The 22,856-nt window shown below is 52.0% G+C and overlaps 1 protein-coding gene and 1 long non-coding RNA gene across 5 annotated transcripts in view; both read left to right on the top strand.

Moving 5' to 3' along the window:
• The window catches only part of CAMK1D (calcium/calmodulin dependent protein kinase ID), a 458,904-nt gene that overhangs the window by 64,531 nt on the left and 371,517 nt on the right, over window positions 1–22,856 (top strand). The gene's annotated exons all lie outside the window — the stretch shown is intronic.
• LOC138845003 (uncharacterized) lies at window positions 3,893–7,209 on the top strand. 2 transcript variants are annotated; one of them, XR_016219123.1, is made up of 3 exons: window positions 3,893–4,908; window positions 6,570–6,704; window positions 6,999–7,209. It is a non-coding gene; the product is annotated as an uncharacterized LOC138845003 (long non-coding RNA). The 2 variants fall into 2 exon arrangements; XR_016219122.1 differs by having other exon boundaries at window positions 6,938–7,209.

Below are 22,856 nucleotides of genomic sequence, written 5' to 3'. Positions count from 1 at the left end.
CCTCTGCGGAGAGCTGGAAGCAGTACTGAAGTCCAGGGTAATTGGGCCTCCTGACAACTTTCTCACGGCGTGTTTCAGGCTCCGGTTCATGCGCTCAGCTTTCCCTGACCTCCGAGGCCGGGAAGCTGTATGTAAGTTCGATTCCATTGGTATGGCCTTTGCCCGTCCTGTGTGACCTCAGCCATGAAGCAGGCCCATTATCTGACCCAGCCGAGGGAGGCGTCCGATGCCTGGGTAAAATCTCAGTCGGCAGAACCCTCTAACATCTCTGGCTCTCCCAGTTCCGGTGGGGAGTGAGTGCCTCCACCCAGCCCGAGGTACAGGCAGTACCCAGCAGGTGTCCATGGCCCCTGCTGGGCAGTCGTTCAGCAAAGCCTACCTCTGGGTCTTCAAACAGGCTTTGTCCGGTTTTCTTGTATTCCTGGCGGTTGGGAGGGCCGCTGTTTGGCATGGTTGCGGGCACAAGTGTAGCATCTCTGGGTTATGTTTTTGCAAAGCGTGGGGAGTTTGGCCACATAATAAGAGCAGTTTACCAGAGCTTCTAATGCTGTTTTTCCCATGTGAGTGTTTTCATGAAGCTGATGAAGCAGAGGGTGGGCCAGGTGATCTGGGACAAAAAGGCTTCTGTCAGGAAGAAACCACCGTCCGTCCACACTGTCGATACCCTTTTCTGTTATGGATAAGAGTTCTCTTCCTCTGGGGCACACTTTGGGTGTTCCCGGGCTCCAGTGGCGTCCTGCAGGTTGCAACTCAAAGGGCCAGCCTTGTTTGAGCACACAGCAGGGAAGGAGGGGTGTCTCTCAGTGCTTGTTAATGGTCAAAGCGGTGGTTCCCAGCCCACACATGAAATTGTTACGGAAACCCGGGGTGGGAAAACTCCCTTTGTTCAAACAGGCACCAGAGACAGTGGAGGATGGAGAGTAATTTATTAACGCCAGCGGGCTCAGCTGGAATCATTTCCTGAGAACTGTGCAACAATCCCGAGTTTCCTGCAATACTTACAGGTTCATCAGCATCATACCTTAGCCCTTACAGCATTGGTGGGTTTAAACCATAGCCTGCGTGACTCAAGACCGCACTTTCAGTGGTCGGTGTGTCCGGTGTGTTTATAAAAGAGACACCTGGGGCAGATTTATGGGACAGATTTATGACTGGAGTTACAGAAGGCAGAGCTTAGGACATCTTCCCTCCGAAGATGAGATGACCATGCACAGCGGCTTCACCAGATAATTGCGAGCAGCTACTTCCAAGGTCAATGTCGGGGTTGACTTTCCTTCCTTTGTCTCTGGTTGCAACCTTATTTCCTCTATGGCCTCGCCCGCAGTGGGGCTGGGCGTGAGCCGTGCCAGCAAACCGCAGCCGCCTGTTTCAAATTGGTTCCTGCCTTGTTTCACTGGCCTCCTGTTGATGCTGACCGTCTCACCTGCACTCTTTTTGATGGTTTCCTGTCAAGCCCCTGAGCTTTGAACCTGTTCCCTGGAGGCCAGGCGTTCAGGAATGGTTTCTGCCGCTATTTGGTGGTTTTTCTGTGTGAGAGCGCTCTCCTCTGTGCAGCTCCGGACAGGTGCTGAGCGACGCATCAGGCCGCTGGGGAGGAGGCTTCAGGATTCCAGAGGGGGAAAACGGGAGGGAGGAAGAATGAAGCCTTTCATTTTTCCGGTTATTCTTGATCTTCCGCGTGTGTTGCTAATGGGATAATTGCACAGGGATCAACACGTAGCCGTGTTGCTGCGATGGAAGCTGCCCACGACCACGAGCGTTCCCACATAATGACAGGGCTGATGCCGGGACGCGGCTCCCGGGTGTGACTCAGTCCATCCCTCAAGCCCCAGCTTGTCGCCCCAGCACGAGGCCGGAGCCAGGGGAGAGCTCCGTGCCTTTTCTGCCCATGAAGAGACAAAAGCAGACAAAGCCCTCCCAGATAAATAGAAAATCGTATGTTAGCTTACAGAAATATCTCGCCAGTGTGTTTTCTTTAGGAAGTGTGTGGGTTATGTAATGGCTTCTGATGGTAAAAATCTATGCCATTTATTTATTTATTTACTTGCAAGGAGGAGCTTCTTACGTACATGGATCTTGTGCTTAAGATTACAAAACACAGGATTTTATGGGGCTGGCACTGTGGCGTAGTGGGTAGGGCTGAGCCTGCTGTGCTGGCATCCCTCATGGGCGCCTGTTCAGGTCCCGGCTGCTCCACTTCTGATTCAGCTCTCTGAAAGCAGTGGAAGATGGCCCCAGTTCTTGGGCCCCTGCTCCCGCGTGGGAGACATGGAGGAAGCTCCTGGCTCCTGGCTTCAGATTGGCACAGCTTCAGCCGTTGCAGCCAATTGGGGATGGAAGACCTCTTCTCTCTGCCTCTCCTCTCTCTGTGTAACTCTGACTTTGAAGTAAATAAATAAATCTTTTTAAAAAAACCACAGGATTTTAATTTGTCTTCACACACACACACACACAACTCCTGTCTGCTGGCTTACCCCCCACCCAGTGTCCTCAGTGTTATAGCTGAGGCCAGGTCAAAGCCAGGAGCCTGGGATGCTCTTTGTGTCTCAAACCTGGGTGGCAGGGACCCAGCTCCGTGAGCCATCACCTGCTGCCTCCAGTGGTTGACATCAGCAGGAAGCTGGGTTACCCTTGAAGCCAGGTGCTCCAACAAGGGATGCAGGTGTCCCAAGAAGCATTTTAACTCCTGGGTCAAATGCCTGTCCTGGTAGCGTGTGGGCATAGGATGGCAAAGAGGAGGAAAGGTGAGTTGCTTTTGCTACCTCTTTCTAGTACGTCTGGGACTTGGAGGATTTCCTCTTGTGCTGTCCGTGGTTCTCATCTAAACTTGTAAGAGTGACCACCTCACTATATTTTTTAAAAAAAGCCCCACACATTCCAGCCCATGACACATGGGTGCTGAGACCTCTGGGCTCTGTGTGCGTGGATGTTTCCATGGCGACATTCGATCTCCCTTTCTGCAACCAGAGTGAAGCCGGCTTGACATGGCAGCATGGGCGGCTCAGATTTGGATATAAGATACATTTGTGGGAGCTGGCACTGTGGCATAGTGGGTTAAGCTACTGTCTGCACCACTGGCATCCCACTTGGGCACCAGTTCGAGTCCCAAGTTCTACACTTCTGATGCAGTTCTCTGCTAATGCACTTGGGAAAGGAAAGCAGTGGATGATGACCCAGGTCCTTGGGCCCCTGCACCTGCATAGGAGAAGTTCCTGGCTCCTGGCTTTGATCTGGCCCAGCCTTGGCTGTTGGAGCCATTTGGGGGAGTGAATCAGAGGATGGAAAATCTCTCTCTCTCTCTCTCTCTCTCTCTCTCTCTGAAGCTCTGCCTTTCAAAGAAATAAAATAAAATTCAAAAAAAAAAAATCAAGCTGAAGAGCCCAAGTGGTGGGTATTTGAAATTAGACAAACCTTACTGGTTCCTATTGTTCAGTTGGCCTCTGGTTGGGTGTATCTTGGGCCTTGCAGCATCTTGGTCTGTCCTGTCCAGCCCCCTGCCAAGGTGCCTCCTTCGAGGCCTGCCCTCTTATCCGGTTGCTGCAGCCTGCACACCCCGATGCGGTGGTTCCGAGTACCTGCACCGTTCCAGCTGCCTCCTGTGTCATCACGTAGACTGGCCGTATGTTTGGTTTGTCTGGGACAGTTCTGATTTGTGTCTGTGCACATTCGTTGTTCTTAAGCATGGCCAGGTTTAGGTGGTAAACTGCATGCTTTCTGTCTCGCTAAGGGCTTTCCCAACGTGCCTTTACAGCCTCTTTGGCGTGGCACTGTGCCAAGTCCTCTCTCTCTCTCTCTCCCCCTCGACAGGGGGTGCACCTGCTTTGGCCTGATCTGACCGCTCCTCTCTCTGGGCTCCTCCCGGTTTAGGTTTCATTCCCAGGAGCCCTGCCTGTTCTCCCCTGAGCACTAGATAAGGGGCCACTCCCCTAGCACCTGTGCTCAGCTCTGAACCATTTATTGCCTCTTTTTATAATTGCTTGTTGATTCCTCTCATGCCTCACCTAGATTCTTATCTAAAGGACTGGGTCTTGGTCCCTGCTCCCTGAGGTTACCCCAGTGCCTGCCGCATAGTGGATGCTTGATAAGTATTTGTTGAAAAACAGAGCAAACGTGTGAGACGAAAGGATTCCTTCCAAGTAAGAAAACGTAGTTTATCGGTCATCCCAGTTCATAGGTGATGACGGGAAGATTTGGGGGTGTTCCTGAAGGCTGAGAATAGAGGCCGGCATATTCTCATCCTGCTATTAAATAATTCGGGCTGCCTGTGACTGTGCTGGGAACAGCCCTTGCCAGGTATACGTCACCTCTTTAACGTGAGCCAGCTTCAGCTGATCCTGGTATTATTACAGTTTCCTCTTTAGCACACTGTTCGTGATAAGTTGTTATTTTGAGCCCTGCAGTAACTCCTGTTTAATGAGACGGCTCTGAGGTAGGGAATAGTTAGGCCCGTGTGGCGTCAACCCAGCAGCCTGGCAACACGTCGCCTGGTTCAGGACTTGCTTGTTGAGCCTGCCTTGTTTCTGTGGTGGGGGTGTTTCAGGACAGCTGGGCGTGCCTGCTGGTTCAGACGGAGCCCCAGCAGGAGAGGGAGCTCCTCCGAGATGGTTCAAGTGAGGAGACAGTGACAGAAAGGCTGATTCGGGGGTGTGGGTGGAGTGAAGGGAACCAGCAGTGGCTGCTGGAGCACCCAAGGCTTGCAGCACCCCTGGGTGAAAGGGGCCAGGGAGAAGCCCAGTGAGGTGTGGAGCACAGTGCTTGCCCAGAGGGAGCCGGGAGCTGCCATCGCTGGGGCCGTGGACCAAAGCAAGGAAGGAGACCCCGGCCTCTCTTCCTCTTCTTCTCTGCTCCTCAGATGGTGTCTCCCGTTGGCCAAGGGACAGGGGAGCCTGGATGTCGCTGTCCACCAAGGTTGGCCTCCTGGGGTGGAGAGGAGGGTGGGAGCGAGATGTGGGAGGGCAGCAGGAGCCGCACCCTACTTTCTCCTTCCCTAGGGATCCTCGAGGGCCAGGTTCTGTTGCCCTCCTTTGGTCACTCCCTGGGAAATGTCACAGGGCCACAAGCACGCGTCTGCTTTTACTGAACGCCCCCTTCAGACGGGTGCTGACCCACGTCCAGCCCACTCAGAATCTGTTCTCTTTGTGGAGCCCTGTGGCCTGGGCTGTCTGTGAACTAGAGAGTTGTTGGGCCACTGAATTTAGCCGGTGCATGTTAAGGTCACAGTTCTTTCTCTCCAGAATTTGTCTCATCCCCTTTCAGCGTTTTTACCTTAATGTAATTCCTCTAACACATTGCAGTTCTTGCTCTCTTTCCTGCCACCACCCTTGTCTGAGACATGGTCTGTTCTTCGAGTGCAGCAGCTTCCCAGCGGTTTCCTTGTCTCTCAGTGTGTCCTTGTCCAGCGTAGCCTGTCGTCGGGAGCCAGTGCAATCCCAGGAGGAGAGCAGCCAGACTGTGGCACTGTCCTTGGTTGGAGCTTTCGTTGTTGTCCACTGTGTTCAGAACACAACCTGATGATGACTGTCGATGTCCCCATGGATGCTTACAGAATGATATGAAGAGGCACGGCTTTAGGGAGGGGATTGGGCCATTGGGATGGAGCCCTCACAGGTGGGATCAGAGCCCTTTGCAAGGAGGCCCCCAGAGTTCTCCCTTTCCCCTTCCCCACCATGTTGGGATACAAGAAGCTGGTTGTCTGCCGCCTAGCACCTGACCACGCTGGCCCCTTGAACTGTGAGAAATGCATTTCTGTGGTTTTTGAGCCACTGGGCTGGGGTGCTTTGTTAGAGCAGAGAGGCTGGGCTGAGATGCCCATTTCTGCCAGAGGGGTCAGTCTTGGCCCTCCCTCTTCTCCTGTGGCTGTGCCTCCCTCACCGCCCCCTCGTGTTGAGTCCCTGCGTGCCCACGCCCTCTCCCATCTCACGGCCTCGTTCATGTTCTTTCCTCTTTGCAGACTCTTCCTCCTCTTCTTCCTGTCTGTCTGTCTAGCTGGCGTCTTCTCATGCTGCAGTGGGAATGTCACCTCCTCGGAGTGTCCTTTCCTGACCACCGAGTGCCCCCTTCCCTGCCCCCTCTCCGTCTGTGACCCTGCCCAGCCTCTGTTGTTGCCTCGCCTCGCTGTGCTCAGCACGGGGACCAGCACGAGCGGGTACTGAGTCGGGGTTTGAGGAGGGGAGCTGCTGAGAGCACACAGGTGCACCTGGAAGACAGCACAGAGGACGTGGCCGCTGCGTGCAGCAGTGTTGCGTGAGCAGCCTCGGTTCTGGCAAATCCCTTGCCTCTGCCTGTGTCCCTGTGTGCATTCATTTAGTTTAACTGACTCGTTCAGTCCCCCTGCAGGCCACCCAGGCTGGGTGAACCCATTTCTGAGGACAGCGCTCCATGCCCACACGATATGGGTCCCTCACTCCTCCCATGTCTCTCCTGCATTCTGTCCTGTTTGCTTCCTTTCTCCTCTTATTCTTTTCCCACCCCAGTCTTCAGCCTTCGTTGGCTTCATTTTCATTGCTGTTCATAGTGATAAAAGCATACACAGCCCCCACCCCAGTCTCTTGCTCTTCTCTCTTGGACAGAAGCCAGGAACCAGGATAGTCATGGACAACCCCTGCCCTTTCCGATCCTGCTCTTTTGGGATTTGTGAGCATTTGCGTGGGACCAAGCCAATGCTGACTTCTGCACACTCTCCGTGAAAAGGCGCCATGTGTTCAGTAAGGACCTGAGGGACTGCCGCCCGCTCCCAAGAGGGCGGGGCCATCTCAGGGCATGGAACACTCATGTTTGTTGGTGGGTCCGGGAGGAATGCTTCTGTTAGTGCCACGGCGTCCCACACCCGTGCGTTCTTGTTTGTGATGACCTTGCTCCAGAGTATCTGGAGCTTGTACGAAATCCGATTAGCCATGACCCCAAGTCATCGGAGTTAAGTACATGACTTTTCCTGCAGCCTGCCCGCCGGGCCACATGCCACCCTCTGGGAATGAGGCAGTCCTGTACTGCTTTTGCAGAGGGACAAACTGAGTCTGCAGAGCTGCCCCAGACTGCGAAGCGCCAGGTGCTTCCTCGTGGCGGAGCTGCAGCCGGAACCTCCGCACGCTGAGTTGGATCTCTCCACTGCAGCTTTCCGGGCTCTTGCAGGCTTGGAGAGCTTTTGTGCATACGTGTGATGAATAAAAAAAAAATGTTACAATAAATTCACTTGGCCTCATTTTCACCACATTTATGCATCCTTCCTCTTGCTTTTATTGCTTTAGTATTGTAGTAGAGAAAGGGAGAAGAATTAAAACAATAAACCAAAACAGGACGGCGGTTTTGTGGGAAAGTTAATCAAACACATCTCTCGCCTCTCCGTATGCCACTTGGAGCCCAGAGCTGCTGTTCACAGCTGCCTGTAGTCCTGGTGATGAGAGCAGGACTGGAGATGGAGATCTTTGCTGACTGATGGTGTGGCCACTCCCTTGCTGGAAGCAGCCAGGGCCTGCAAAAGGCTTGTGTGAATTGGAGGCTGTGTGTGTGCAGCAGTGGGGAGGGTCCCATGCTCCCAGAGAAACAGTTGCACCTGTACACTGCCCAGAGCTCACAAACAACTGGCTGTTTCTCCCCACCAGGGGACCGTTTGTTTAAATTTTTATTTTCAAGGGTAGGGAACCTTTTTTTTTTTTTCTGCTGAGGGCCACTTGGCTCTTTAAAACATTGCTTGTGGGCCCTACAAAATTATCAACTTAAAAATTAGCTCACTGTAGATGTGTTGAATTTTGAGTGCCACCTGCGGTTGCCTTGGCAGGGCCAGCCCAAATCACAGACCAGACGTTCCCACCCTTGGTTGAGAAGATTGGCCAACACCCATGAAAACCCGGGGTGGCCCCCCACCTGCTGCCCACCCCAGTGAGGCCTCTGTCTCATGTGCCTGACGGGGGCTGACCTTTTTCCTTCCTTCCCCCTGCCCTGGATGGCTCCGGGGGAAAGCTGGAAGCGATGGCCACGTTCTCCAGCTTTCCTTGATTGTGATTTTAGATCCACAACCTCCTCACTTGCACTGAGGATTTTTGTCTTGGCAACCTCTGCTGGTTCCGGACTTTTATTTTTTTTCTTCTGACGTCATCGAGCCTCTGACCGAGACTTTGCTTTCAACCACGTGGGAGAGTCAGGTTGCACCCTTGGAAGACACCGAGAAGGTCCGATCGTGTGGTCTGCAGCAGAGGTGGCTGAGATGGCCTTTGGGTCTGGTGCTGTGCCTTGGAAGGGAGACCTCCGAGCAGTGGGCACTCGGGAGCTCTGATTGGCCCTTGGTGATGATGACAGGGAGAACAGGAGCCATTTGGCGCAGAGACATGGGTTGGAGCTTGATTGTGGCCTTGGGAAGACAGCTCCAGAGAGATCTTCCCAGGGTCCTGAGGGTCTCCTCCACCATCCCTCCTTGGTTTGCAGGCAGCTCTGTGGGTGAGTCCAGGGCTCTTCTGGCTGCCATGTGCATTTTTGCGACTCTGGCAGCTCCAGCTGGGGCCTGGTGTGAAGCCTTTTGCTTTCCAATCTAAGGGAGAGGAATGAATGAATGGTATCAAGGCACCAGCACCTGCCTTGCTCACTTCCTGAAAGACCACCCACCTTGTGGGGACCTGGGCATTGGGGCTCTGCTCCCTTTGGGGCCAGCCATACTTGGCACCTGTCGAAGCCCAGGTCCACCTGGCTTCTGAATCCCAGTGGGGACAGGTGGCCTTTGGGAGTCTTGTACAAGGTCCACGGAATTAGAGCCCATGCAGATGCTGCGAAGGATGGAACAGTCCCTGAGCCAGCTCACGAGATAACGGGTGGGAACAGCAGATTGTGAGCGATGACGTGTGGGCACCAGGACAGGTGGGACAGGAGCTACCTCACACTGTTGAGGAAAAATGGATAAACCACACACAGGTGCTAGGTTAGATAGCACCTCAGCCAGCCTCAGGTCACCCCCTTGATGCCGCCTCTTTTATTTTAAAGATTTAATTTCTATTTATTTAAAAATCACAGTGACAGAGAATGTGAGCTCTTTCATTCACTGGTGTACTCCCCCAGTGACTCTAATGGCCAGAGCTGGGCCAGGCCAAAGCCGGGAGCTAGGAACTCCATCTGGGTCTCCCACGTGGGTAGCAGGGGCCCAAGGACTTGGGTCATCTCTGCTGCGTTCCCAGTGCATTAGGGAGCTAGAGGGGGAGCAGAGCTGCCAGGACTTGAAGCAATTCTGTGATACGGCTTCACAGGTTTAACCTGCTGTGCCGTGACACCGGCCCCTGTTTCTTGTAGAGATTAGAAGAGATTCCCTGCTTTTCCATCTGGAAACTTCTCCTGCAGCTACTTCTGTGTCCACTGCTTTCCAGGAAATGTGCTGATCAACCTCATCACTGCCATGTGCCCTTCTGCGGGGCACAGGACCAAGAGTGGATCATTTTCCTTGTGCCTCACTTCCTACTCCAGATACATGGGAACGATCTTCTCAGGTTGAAGAGTGTGATTTTTGCTTCTATTTGCTTTTTGAATCAAGATAGTCTGGGCTTGCTTAGCGTCATCTCCCACAGTTTTGCTTGCTTATTTTGTCAACAAAAGAAGGATACAATTAGGCCAAGGAGAACAGAGTCTGATAACAACAGAGCGCGGAGTTTTGGAGTTTTGCTTGGTAGTCACCTGATTGGCAGGGACCAGGAACTTGTTACTGGTATCTTCCCCAGGTGCCTCCCATGTGGCTGTTCAGAAAGCTGAATGGGCTAGATGGAGGCCGTGGGTTTGGAGCATTTCTGTACTGACTTAGGGATGTACCTGCCAAAGCACCGCGTGCTTGAGGCCCTGGTCCTCAGCATCTCCTAGCTCTGTGTCTCCAGGGTGGTGCTGCAGGTAGGAGAGCCCTCAGCTTGTGAATGGATGTGTCGCGAATCCCACCCTATCGGGGGAGGAGTGGCGGTCCCCAGCAAGGACCTCGGGCTCCTGGATGCATCTTGCTGCCCAAGTGCCTCTTCTCAAGCGTGAATGGCCCCTCTGGGAACTCTTAAGTATCATTCATGCCTTGGTGTAGTAGGAAAAGCTGTGCTCCTTGCAAGAAAGGGAAGTGTTGGATATTGAGGACCTGTGCTGCTCCCCTGAGCTTAGCTGACCAGTCCAGAGAACGTAAAAAGTCCCTAGGTGTCCCGGACCCCCAAGGCCACTCCTGGGTCTGGGGATTTTCTAGCAAGACCCACGGGACTCAGCATGTAATTGTACACATGACCGAGATTCATGACCAATGGAAGGCTGCAGGGCAAGAATAGCAAAGAGAAAAAGCGCCTGGGGTGAAGTCTGGGGCAAACCGGGCCACACTTCCAGGAGTGCTGAGCCCGTGGAGGCAGGCAGGATGTGCTGAATTCCTGCAGCAGTGACGAGTGGTGGCATTGCATGCCAAATGGTGTCTGCCAGGCACACGGCTTGGGGACTGCTCACAGAGGCTCCCTCCGCCTGACCCAGACCCGCATCCCAGACTCCCTGAAGGAAAGTAGGGCAGCTGTGGTGTCTGCACAGACAGGCTAGCCAGCCCCGGGCCCATGGAGGTCTCTTCGCAGAGGATGACAAGCCCCCACGTGCTAGGGTTTTGCAGGGAGGGGGGGAGCATCAGCATGAATTAGGGAGTGGGCCAGCCTAGGTGGGACGGGGCATGAGGGCTCTGGGAAGGTGCATGATCACTCAGCGGCTCAGAAGGAGGAGTGGGATACAAGGACAGGCTTATCTCCAGGTGGGAGACGGGAGTCTGCAAACCTCAGTGCATCCTTGGTTGAACTTGAACTCTCCAGTTGGGTCTGTCCTTTGAGGCTGCCCTGGGGGCCCATTCCTTCACAGTGTGGGGAGCTGCCTTTCTTTGTTCTTTGTTTTGAGAGAGGGAGGGAGGTAGGGAGGGAGGAAGGGAGACAGAGACAGAGAGAGAACTCCATCTACTGGTTCACTCCCCAGATGGCTGCAACTGCTGGAGCTGTGCTGATCTAAAGCCGGGAGCTTCTTCTGGGTCTCCCATGTGGGTGCATCTTCTACTGATGGCACTTGGGCCATCTTCTGCTTTCCCAGGCCACAGCAGAGAGCTGGATCGGAAGTGGAGCAGCCAGGTCTTGAACCAGTGCCCGTATGGGATGCCGGCACTGCAAGCGGGGGCTTTACCCACTACGCCACAGCGCCAGCCCCAAAAGAAACTTATTTCTTAGCGTTCTGAAGGGAAGTCTGGTGTTGGGCTGCCAGCATCTGGCCAGGGCCTTGTTGCTGAGTTGTCCTGCGGGGGGAGGACAGGAGGAGCGAGAGCAGGCGCTCCAGCTCTCAGCCTTTTGTATAATGAATGCATCCACCAGCTTGCTGACGCCTCCCACCAGGCCCCAGCATGGTTGCAGTGGGGATTAGATTTCTCACACTTGGTTTCTGGGGGCCACATTCAAACCACAGTACCTTGGTCGGCGTAGTTCAGTGTTTCTCCTTCAGCTCAAGCAGAATGAGACGCTTGTGTGGTCCTTTGTTTAGGGCCAGCTGAGCCCCTGAATCCCGGTCCTTGGGGCCTGACCTGGGCTGGAGTCGCTCTTCCTTGTTTGCCTTTGGGATTTCTAGGGGCAAGGATATTGCTGAGTAATTCTGAATGTGCAAATAGACAAACGCTGTCTTCCTGTTGCCTTCTTACCTCGAGTAACCAGGCCTGAAGCTTCCGTCCTCCAAACACTAGAACAAGAGGGTCTCTTGGCATATTTATGCACTCGTGGTTGACCATTCGGGTGGAAGTGCCCAGGACCTCTGGCAAACTGCTTGTTAGCTCTTCTGAATCTCCTGTCGCTAGTGGGGGACCATCAGGGCTTGAGGTTTGCTGAGAATGTGTGTGAAGGCTCTGGCACTGGCTGCTGCTTGCAGATGGCCACTGTAACAATTTCAAGGACCAGGAGTAAGGCTGAGTCTCATTGGAGCTGTGAGGCCACGTGGGACCCTGGCTTCAAGTCTAGGCCATTCTTCCCACCAGTTGGAGCCCTCTCTGTACTGGCCCAGAATGAGCTGGTGGCTTTAGGGGTGATAGCAGCCAGCAGGTGATTGTTTGAAGATTCAAAAGATTTCAGGCTGTAAGTGAGCAACTAGTTCTCTGCCTATATTTCAAAAGTTAAAGGGCCGGGGCTGTGGGGCAGCAGGTTAAGTCACTGTCTGAAGTGCCGGCATCTCGTATGGGCACCAGTTCGAGTCCTAGCTGCTCCACTTCTGATCCAGCTCTCTGCTATGGCTTGGGAAAGCAGTATAAGATGGCCCAAGTGCTTGGGCCTCTGCACCCACTTGGGAGACCAGAAAAAGCTCCTGGCTCCTGACTTTGGATCCACCCAGCTTTGGCCATTGTAGCCATTTGGAGAGTAAACCAGTGGATGGAAGCTCGATCTCTCTGTAACTCTGCCTTTCAAATAAATAAATCTTTAAAGAAATAAAAGTCCTGGTGCTATTCTGAAACCTATTAAATAATACTCTGAACTGTGCGCACCTGTAAGCTGTCTGTGTACCAGCTAAAGCCCTGCGGAATGCTCAGTGTTCGCCCAGACACCTGAATTGCCTTCAGCCTGGCCGGGGCATTCGGAGGCTTGAAGCACCCAGCTGGGCAGTTGAGCCAAGGCTGGCCTGGGGCCTGACCCTGCGCTTCCTGGGTAGGGGCTCTTTTGGGAAAAGGGGAGTAGACCAGGAGGCAGGTTGCTGTCCCCCAGCAGGGAGCCCAGTCGGCCCTGAGCGGCATGCACCTGCTCCCGTGGTCTCTGCACACAGAGCTCAGGTGCTCCCCTGCACTGATGGTTTTCTCACCTCGTCTGCTCAGCACCTTTAGCGCATCCCCTTTTCTGTCGATGACTCCTCCTCCTCGGCGGTTATTTTGGAAGGGCCTCCTGGAGATGCTTGTCTCTGTGCGACAGCCTGGAGTTCCTGTTACCGTAAGGCAGCACAGGTCTCCCTCCCGAGACCCTGCTCCCAGGCAGCCTGCCCCTTGGAGGCCAGGCCAGGAGGACAGGCCTGCTCCGAGCCTCGCCTGGTTAGAGGCTGGCTCTGTGTAGCTCAGTGGTCATTTCCAGGCCCTGCTCTGCTTTCCATCCCTCCTACTCTTCCATGCCTGCAGGGGGTCAGGATCAAAACCTCTTGTTTGCATTTTCTTTCTGGATGAGAAATGTGGCCGGAGGGTATTTTCAGAGGTGTCAGGGAATGCATAAGTTTGCTAACTCAGTGGTGGTTTCCTTGCATGCTGGCAAAAGCCTTTCTCCTCATCCTTGTGTTGCTAACACATCCTGGCAGTCTGAGTCCAGCTGGGCGTGCCCTTTTACCCAGCCCAGTACTAGAGAAGGGTGTCGGGTGTTGGGCTCCCGAGTCCCCGTCTTTGTAGATGAGGAGCCTGAGAGGGTGGGGACACCGTGGAGACCCCAAGCTTGCAGCTGAACAGGCCCAGAGGGTTCTAGTTCCGCAGGAGGAAGGCTCCAGTGCTGCTGGCTGCCGGGCATCTTGCTTTACTGCGAACTCCCAGATGGCCCCTCCGTTTCTTGGTCTCCTTTTAAGTACGTGCCTGGCATACGCCTGGGAGTTGGCTCCTGGTTTCCTGGGCTAGCGCCGGGTGTGTTGTGTGGGGGCGCCCACAGCACAGGACCTGCTGTGGCCCTGAGGATTTGCTGAGCGTTTCCTCCTCCCGTTCCCAGGAAGCCACGTGCTCTTCAGCGTGGCGGGTGTGACCCTAGATGAACACCTAGGAAGCTGGTGGGAGAGGCATCATTCTGGGTTTTGTTGAGGCTGGCCAACCTATTGTTTTGTTTTGCCCCTCCGTGCTCGCTGCTGGCGAGGAGCTGACGGTGCAATCCGAGGATGCAGGTGTTTTTCTCCGTGGTGTGGCGGGACTGCCTAGAGTTGCTGGGCTCAGTCACCGGGAGCCACAGTGACTCTGTCTCGGACCTTTGTGGAGGGAGCAGAGCGGGGGTGGGGAGTAGGGTGTCTTGGTAGACCTGCGGGCATTAGGACTTGGAGTTGGGTCTTTGAGACCAACGGCTGGGGTGTTTATCAGACACAAAGTAAGGAGTCAGCCCCAGGAGTTGGTTGCAAGACCACCACCTCTCCTTTGGTGATTCTCCAGGAGGCTCCCCAGGGGGTAGTGGTTTGTTGCAATTATGGCTGAGATTCACTGTAGCGAAAGCATACAGAGCAAAACCAGCCCAGGAAGAGGTGGGGGGGGGGTAGGAGGAGCAGTCCAGGGGGAAACAAGGCCGGACCTCCCCAAAGGCGCCTCCCCATGGAGTCACACAGGATGGGCTGTGTTCCCTCAGCAACCAGTGGTGACAACATGTGGGAAATTGTGTCTGCCAGAGAAGTACACTAGAGACTCAGTAGCCATGAAAAAAAATGCACTGTATTGTAAAAAGCATTTTTACTTCGCAGCATAATTGAGTGCAAGGTGTCGAGTGTCCCGTGTGTGTGCTGTATCCCCCTCACATACACATACATAACCTCACTCTGTTCAGTGGCCTCTCGTCCCCCACCCCTGAGTGGGACATTTGTGACTGTTCCTGGAGTTCCAGGGACACAGCGATATGCCCAGAGTCCACAGTTTATGCCTGTGTCGTGCTTGGTGTTGTGCAGTGTGCGGGTCGGACACACATACAGTGACAGCATCCACGACTGTCGTATCATGCAGAGCGTTCGGCTGCCCCCGGAAGGCTTCTGTATTCTGCCTGTGTGTATACAGCCCCTTCCTCCCTCACGCCTGACTGCCACTGATTTCTTTGTCCCGTCTCCATAGTCTTGCCGGTTCTGGAATGTGATCCGGCTGGAGTCATCCAGATTGTGGTGAGCACCCTCTGCTTAGCACATACAAGAATTCCAGACTGACAGAAGCAAAGCAAACCGCACTGTTTGCACCAACAGCTTATTCATAGGCAAACCACCCTTTCCAGCCGGGGTGGTGGGACCCCACCCAGAATCCAGCCTCACAAGCGGACCTTCCAAGATAGCCGGCAGATCTGCTCTGTGAAGTTTTCTGTGCACACCCTACTGTGTACCAGGCCTGGCAGAGGGAGAGTCAGGTGTCGCTGGCCCTTCCCACCTGGCCGTGGCCTTGCCTTCCCCATCTCTGGCCACTGACTTGTAGATTTGTGCTGGAGAGGAGCCATGCGCCAGGCTGTTCTCCATGTCCTTTGTTCCCTCTGGAACTTGGCTTCTGCCCAGGCAGATGACCTCATTCTGTTCCTTTAAGAAGCCCCTTTTGGAGCTGGCTCTGTGGTGTAGTGGGTAAAGCTGCCACCTGCAGTGCCAGCATCCCATATGGGCGCCAGTTCAAGTCCTGGCTGCTCCACTTCCGACCCAGCTCTCTGCTATGGCCTGGGAAAGTAGTAGAAGATGGCCTGAGTGCTTGGGCCCGTGCACTTGCATGGGAGACTCAGAAGAAGCTCCTGGCTCCTGGCTTTGGATTGGCACAGCTCCAGCCATTGCAGCCAACTGCAGAGTGAACCATCGGATGGAAGACCTCTCTCTCTCTCTGCCTCTCCTTTCTCTATGTAATTCTGACTTTGAAATAATAAATAAATCTTTAAAAAAGAAGCTCCTTTGAAAACTCTGTTTTTGAATTATAGTGTATTCCACTAGTTGAGGTTCCTGGATCTACCTTTCCTATTTTTATGGTGACCATTTTACTATATATTTAGCTAGCTTGGAGGTAAACTTAACAAAAGAAAGGAACTAACCCATCACCTGCCTAGTTCATTCCCCAGGTGCCTGCCTGGTTGAAGACAGGACCACAACTCAGGTCCCCCCGGCAGGTGGCAGGAACTCAGTGACTGGGGCTGTTACTGCTGCCTCCCAGTACTGGCAGGAAGCCAGTAGGAAGCCAGCACTGGCAGGAAGTTGGAGTCAGGACCCAGGGCTGGGAAGCAGTGTAGGGTGCGGGCATCCTAACCACTAGGCTATACACCTTCTCTGGAGTTCAACATCTTAGTGAAATTTGCTACCTGCTCCTGACCTCTCACCCAGGTTTAGTGGGTCTACATTTCTGGTGGTGTGCTAGGGGTGGTTAGCCCTGAGACTTCAAATTCTCACCGTGGTTTCTGAAGGTTGAGGCATTGTGCTAGAGATGTGATAACGTTTATTCTCCTTAGAGGAAGCCTTGATCTTTCTGTTTGGCTTCTTTTAGCCTCTCAGGGAAGATTTTGGGTTTTAGTGCAACAAAGAAAATGACTTGCCTTTGGATGCTAAAGGCAAACCTGCACCCTTGGATGAAGCTGTGGCTTGAATATTTTTAGAAAGATGTGATACTTTCATTTTTTAAAAAAGATTTATTTATTTATTTGCAAGGTAGAGTTAAAGAGAGGCAGAGGCAGGAGAGAAAGCAAGAAGTCTTCCATCCACTGTTTCACTCCCCAGATGGCCACAATGGCCGGAGCTTTGCCCATCCGCAGCCAGGATACAGGAGCTTTTTCCAGGTCTCCCATGTGGGTGCAGGGGGCCAAGGACTTGGGCCATCTTCTACTGCTTTCCCAGGCCACAGCAGAGAGCTGGATCAGAAGTGGAGCAGCCGGGACTCGAACCAGCACCCGTATGGGATGCCGGCTCTGCAGGCAGTGGCTTTACCTGCTACGCCACAGCACTTTCCCTTAAATTTTCCTAGGACTTCAGCCTCTGCATCCTCCCCGCCCCCCACCGTAGTTAGTAAAAGCAAGTTCCACACTCCTTACGTATGGGTGACCATCACCAGCCGAGGACAGTGTGACACAGAGTCTCAGGGCCAAGGCTTTGCTTTTGGGACCTGGTATGTCACAGGATAAAATGATTTTGCTTTTCCACTGTTTGTCTTTCAAGTCATTCTCGACAGGTGCTTTCCGTGTGCCTCAGAGACCCGAGCGGTTGTTTGTTGTGGTTTAATTTTTATTGCAAGCTCTGGTCTCTGGGCGCACTTGTTGCACTGGGGCCAGACAAGCAGAGCCATGTGTTTTCAGAGTGGTTCTGTGTGTTTACACCCGGTGTGTTTGCAGGAAGCTTTAGTGGATGTGGAGTTTAAATTGCTATGACCAAAATGGGCCTTGAGTGTTGGCCTGGTTTGAGTTGCGATGACAACTGTAGATTGTTGCTCTAACCATGCTTCCTCCCCTCTTGGTTGGCGTCGCCGGGGTGAACATCTGGGGGCCGGGCCTGAGCTGCAGCTCTGCACTGCTGAAACGTTTGCCCTTGAACCTGGTCTTCCTGGTCTTTTTTGGCAGGGGCGGGAGGCTCACTGGTTCCTGCTGCTCTGTCTTAGACACTAAGACAGCCAGTCTACAGAGAGGCCTTTTTTTTAAACAACATGGAAAGAATTTAGTGGCCTGATTGTTCTTCCTTCCTACTGGAAAAATTCCCTTTAAATTTGGAGGAAGGCAGATGGGGACTCTTGGGCCTGAAATTCATTCTGCGCAACTCCTTATAAAAGTTGCCTTTTTATCACTTAGCAATCATGAACAATTTGTCCTGTCTCCTGCTGTTCCAGATATATGTTAGTCTTTTGGAATACCTGTTTTGTTGTCATTGCCTCACTTGGTATGACAAAAAACAAATTCTTCTTTTCACTCTCAGTGGATACTGAACTGTTCTGTCCATAGTCTGCTCCATCCTCAAAGATGGCAGCTAACACCCGGAAAGAACCTCTTTTTAGGCAGGATTGTGTCTCGTGCTCAGGTCGTCAGTTTCAGTCAAATCTCCAGAATGTGGAACAGATTTAGAAATTGTGTGCAGGGACTGGTGCTATGGCACAGCAGGTTAAAGCCCCGGCATCTCATGTGGGCTCTGGTTCGAGTCCTGGCTGCTCCTCTTCCGATCTAGCTCTCTGCTGTGGCCTGGGATAGCAGTAGAAGATGGCCCAAGTCCTTGGGCCCCTGCACCTATGTGGGGGACCCAGAGGAAGTCCTGGCTTCGGATTGGCTTAGCTTCAGCTGTTGCAGCCATCTGGGGAGTGAACCAGTGGATGGAGGACCTCTCTCTCTTTCTCTCCCCCGCCTCTGCCTCTCCTTCTCTTTCTGTGTAACTCTTGACTTTCAAATAAATCTTTAAAAAACATTGTGTGCAGTGACTTCTCTTGCACAAAACATGTAAAAAAAATCAGAAATGTACAGTTTACTTGTAAAGTTATGAAACATTATCAGTTTGATGGCGTAAAAACCAGTAGTCATAATTCTACAAGTCTTATTTTTTAAAAAGATTTATTTATTTGAAAGAGTTACACACAGAGAAGGAGAGACAGAAAGAGAGAATGTCTTCCATTCGCTGGTTTACTCCCCAATTGTCCACAACGGCTGGAGCTGTGCCAATCCGAAGCTAGGAGGCAGGAGCCTCCTCCAGTTCTCCCACATGGATGCAGGGGTCCAAGGACATGGGCCATCTTTTACTACTTTCCCAGGCCGTAGCAGAGAGCTGGATCAGAAGAGGAGCAGCTGGGACTCCAACCGGCACCCATATGGGATGCCAGCACTGCAGGTGGCGGCTTTATCTTCTCTGCCACAGTACTAGACCCACTACAAGTCTTATTAAAGAAGTAGCACTTGGGGCCGACACCATAGCACAGCGGGTTAAAGCCCTGGCCTGAAGCGCCAGCATCCCATATGGGCATCGGTTCTAGTCCCACTGCTCCTCTTCCGAGCCAGCTCTCTGCTATGGCCTGGGAAAGCAGTAGAAGATGGCCCAAGTCCTTGGGCCCCTGCACCTGTGTGGGAGACCTGGAAGAGGCTCCTGACTTTGGCTCAGTGCAGCTCCGGTTGTTGTGGCCATCTGGGGAGTGAATCCACGGATGGAAGACCTCTCTCTCTGTCTCTACATCTCTCTCTAATTCTTTCAAATAAAATAAATCTTAAAAAAAAAAGAAGTAGCATTGATGACACCAATACAATGTTGCTGGTGGGCTCAAAGGGTTATGAAAGTCATCTTTATTTGTAATTTGCTCTTCTTAAAGCTTTAATGTCTCAAACGTGATAAAAAATAGATTTTGCTTCTACCAATGCCTTCCTTCAGGTAAATAAAAGCCCTTCTGTCTATTGCCACTGTTCTTATTTATTAACCCCAAACCTTGGAAATTTACCTCCTGAGTTTTCCTAGGTCTAAAAGTTTCCTTTGGACGCTCTTTTAGTTTCTGAAAGGTTGCGTGTGTGTGTACACGCACGTTCCTTTAATTTTCTTTCCTAAGGAGGAGAAGATAATAAAAAGGAGCTTTGATCTTTTTGAGCATTTTGGGCCATGGAAACCTGTTCATCTGGCTCAGTCGCCAGGAGAGGCCTGTCAGACGTGCGTATGTTCAGAGGTGCCCAGAATTCACCTGTGACGGCGGGCAGTGACGGGCAGCCGGTTTCAGGCAGTTTTTTCTCCTTCCCATCCTCTTTTTCCTCATTTCCTTTACTTTTTCTGCTTCTCTCTCACTACTACTTTCTAATGTCCCTCTTCAGTTTCAAGCAGTTAAAAATGTCCATTTTCATATTAGCTCATAGCAGTTGAGGAAGCAGTGAGCCCACTCTCAGAAGCGTCTGTTTTGTTAAGGACTCTGGGAGACAGGTCCAAAGAAGTGAACCTTCAACAGTGAAATCCTGGCTTGAGTAGGAATGATACCAGGAAGCAGAGTCTTCTCAGGGGTTGCTGGTGGACCAGATTTTATTCCGTGTTCACGGGAAAGAGACATGCCCACCGTATCCCAGGCACTACGCACAGATGGATGACGGACACTTGTTCCTCCTTGGGGATCTCGGCGGTGGCAGGGGAGGGACAGATGAACCCCGAGACGATGAGTTATGGCACACCATTAGAGCTACCTTCCTGCAGGAGGAGTCAGCCACCTGTTGATGTCCGGTAGAAGCATCAGGGAAAGGTCCATTCCCGTGGACCCCAAGGAGGAGAATGTGTTGACTAGAGTTTGTCTGGGAACTCTGAAACAAAATCAGCATGGCACTTGTTGGAATCTTGCGGGGCTAGAATGTTGTTAGGCCCAGCTTTGGTTCTGCCACTTTGGTTTTGGCTTCTGTGAAGATGGGCCTTGGTCCTGCTCTCTCTAGGTCCTTGGTTGGCTTGACCAGTACAGACCGGGAGGAGCTACACAGTGACATCTGAGCACCACTGGGGACAATGTGGCTGGGGCTGCAGGGGAGACAGACTCTGCTTTAGATATTCAAAGTCTCCCCGTTCATGACTGCTCGCCTGCCCTTTGGGACTGCAAGCTGTCCCAAGGCCTTTTCTTCTACTTCGCCGTTCGCAGTTACAATCATTGGTTTTGCACCATCAGAAGTAATGAAAAGGAAAGAAGCGCCCAGTCTTAGCATAAAAGTCATAAACCATGCCTTGACAACTGCAGAGAATTACATTACTAATTTATTTTTATTGTTAGTAGAACGTTTAATTGCCTTCCTTATCTTCATGAGCCTGTTGGCCTGGATGAAGTTAACAATGTTTTGAAAGTCAGTTCAGAGGTGAATGAGTGATGTGGTCATAATAGCAGCTGTTGGCGTTTTATGAATGTCAAACACTAATTTTAACAATAATAAAATTGTGCAAGGAACAAGAAGTCCCCAACCAGGGAAAGGAGGTATTCAGCTTGAGAGGCTTCTGTGTTTTGTAGACGCCACTGTTTATTTCTGTCGCAGTTCTGAAATACAGCCTGTTTACTTCCTCTGTTATCTTCATCTTCAGCCTTCATATTTGATCAAGGAAACTCAGATTTTCAAAGAAGGGATAGCAGCCCTGATGCATGAATCCTGCCTCTTCTTGGATCTGAGCCTGTGCAGCAGCCTCTGTGCCAGCTACTCCCAGACCCACTGGAGTTGGAACTGTCTGTCCCTGCTCCTGCGGCTCCTGCCCTGTGCTTAGCCCTCTGCCTTCAGATGCCCTGTGCCGTGTCTTAGCTTGACCGTGACTTCCTCTGAGACCTCTTGTGACCTCTTTCGCGGTTGCATGAGATGCCCTAACCATGTCGGGAAAAATCGCCCTAGACAGAGCGCAGGGGCAATTTCCCGGCTCATCCTGACACCTCACCTTTCCAGCATCCCTGGTTTGGGTCCTGGTTTTTTTTTGGTCTGTGTTTCATTCTGGCTTCACAGATACCACTTTGCAGAATTAATGCGAAGTCACTGTCAGCCCCACAGAAGTCAGTGAAGGTGTTGGGAGGTTCACCACATCCTTAATTGTTTCCTATGTAACTTTTTTGTTGTTTTAATAGAAACCCACCGAGAACCCTTAAGGGGAAATGATTAGTGGCTTTGAATTGTATCACAGCAAGAGGCAGGATGGGCAGCTTCAGGCCTCTGCTCCCCCCCGGGCATCTTCCAGATGGTTCTCCATTTCTCGATTGTCTGCAGAAAGCAGTTAAGCAGCACTTGAACAATTTGAATTTTTTTGTGAGAAAGTTTTTTTTTTTTTTTTTTTTTTTTTTGACATCAGACGCGTTGTTTTGGCCCGTGTGGGGGCAGATTTTATTTTTCTCTTTTACTTTTTATTTGTGCTATTTTTAAAGACAGGATCGAGAAGGAGCTGTCGGTGGACAGCTTCTGCCAGCAAGCCACGCTGGATGTGGCCAGCTGGATGCGGAGCGTGGCTGTGCGGAGAGCGGAAGGCTGAGGCAGCCGAATGCTGAGTGGCCCTTCGCGGTCTGTGGTCTTGGCAGGTGTCTTGCCCTCTGCCTCGGTGACGTCAGCCCTGCAGTGAGAGAATAATTGCATTGAGTGTTGTGCTGATGAACTGAGACCATTCTGGTAAAACGCTTAGAATAGTGCCTGGCACGTAGCAAGCTCTTCATGTCTATCAGCATATGATTTTAACCCTGATTCTGTCATGTTGTTGCATTCTGAAAGATTGTAGTTTCTTGGTGTACTAATGTGCTCTTTGAAACTCAGATGTCTGGGGTGGGGTTCAGCCTAACAGTTAAGATGCTGGCTAAGATGCCGCGTCCCGTGTCAGAGTACCTTGGTTTGGTTCATGGCTCCTGGCCCCAGCTTCTTGCCAGTGCAGTCCCTGAAGACATTGGTTGAAGTAGTCTGGTCTCTGTCACTCACGTGGGAGACCTGGATTGAGTTCTGGGTTCCTGGATGCAAACTTCTGGCTGTTGCTGCTTTTGAGGAGTGAACCAGCAGATGGGAGCACCATCTCTCTCTTCTTCTTCCCCAAATTGGAGGAAAAATACTGCAGCTTACTAACATGTCCTCAAAACAAAAACAAAAACAAAAGCAAATTTCCATCCTGGCCATCGGTAAATGAGTATTTGGTGGTAAAGATCAGAGAAGGAAGCCAGCTTAGCAATGGATTGTCAGCAAAGCTGAGTTTGCCGCACTCCTTCCAAGCATACAGTGCCTGAGGGCAGGCATCATCTTCTGTATCTGGTCCCGTGTTGAGTGCAAAGCACTAGAGGCAGCCTGGCTGCTCACTGAGGCCCCCATGTACCAGCTGCATGTAGCCTGAGTCAGGGCAGCTACTTGCTTATTATTAATCTCACTCTGTTTTTTCTAAGGGTGTCACACGTGTTCTCACCATGCACACACACTTAACACACACACACTGCATGGAAGTGATTCAGGTGATGGGATGTTAGTTACCAGTGACTGTTGTAGTCACTTCACAATGCATATGGATCACGTTAGATTGTGTTCCCTAAGTATACGCTATATTTATCAATCATACCTTCAGTATATACAGCCATACCTTCAGGTATAAAAAATGTAAAAAAGACTTACTGGCATTCTGCCTCTAATAATATGAATAGTATGGGCCTCTGCCTGCACACCCAGGAAACAAAATAAGGAAAGGTGGAAGATAGGTAGTTTTCGTGGCTGGCGCTGTGGCATAGTGGATAAAGCCGTCACCTGCAGTGCCGGTATTCCATGTAGCTGCTGGTTCGAGTCCCAGTTGCTTTTCCACTT

This window comes from Oryctolagus cuniculus, chromosome 13 (genome assembly GCF_051225735.1).
Source record: "Oryctolagus cuniculus isolate XC-2025 breed Fujian yellow rabbit chromosome 13, ASM5122573v1, whole genome shotgun sequence".
Taxonomy (NCBI): Eukaryota; Metazoa; Chordata; class Mammalia; order Lagomorpha; family Leporidae; genus Oryctolagus; species Oryctolagus cuniculus.
The sequence above is the reverse complement of the archived record's forward strand: the minus strand, read 5'-3'. Positions and strand labels throughout refer to the sequence as shown.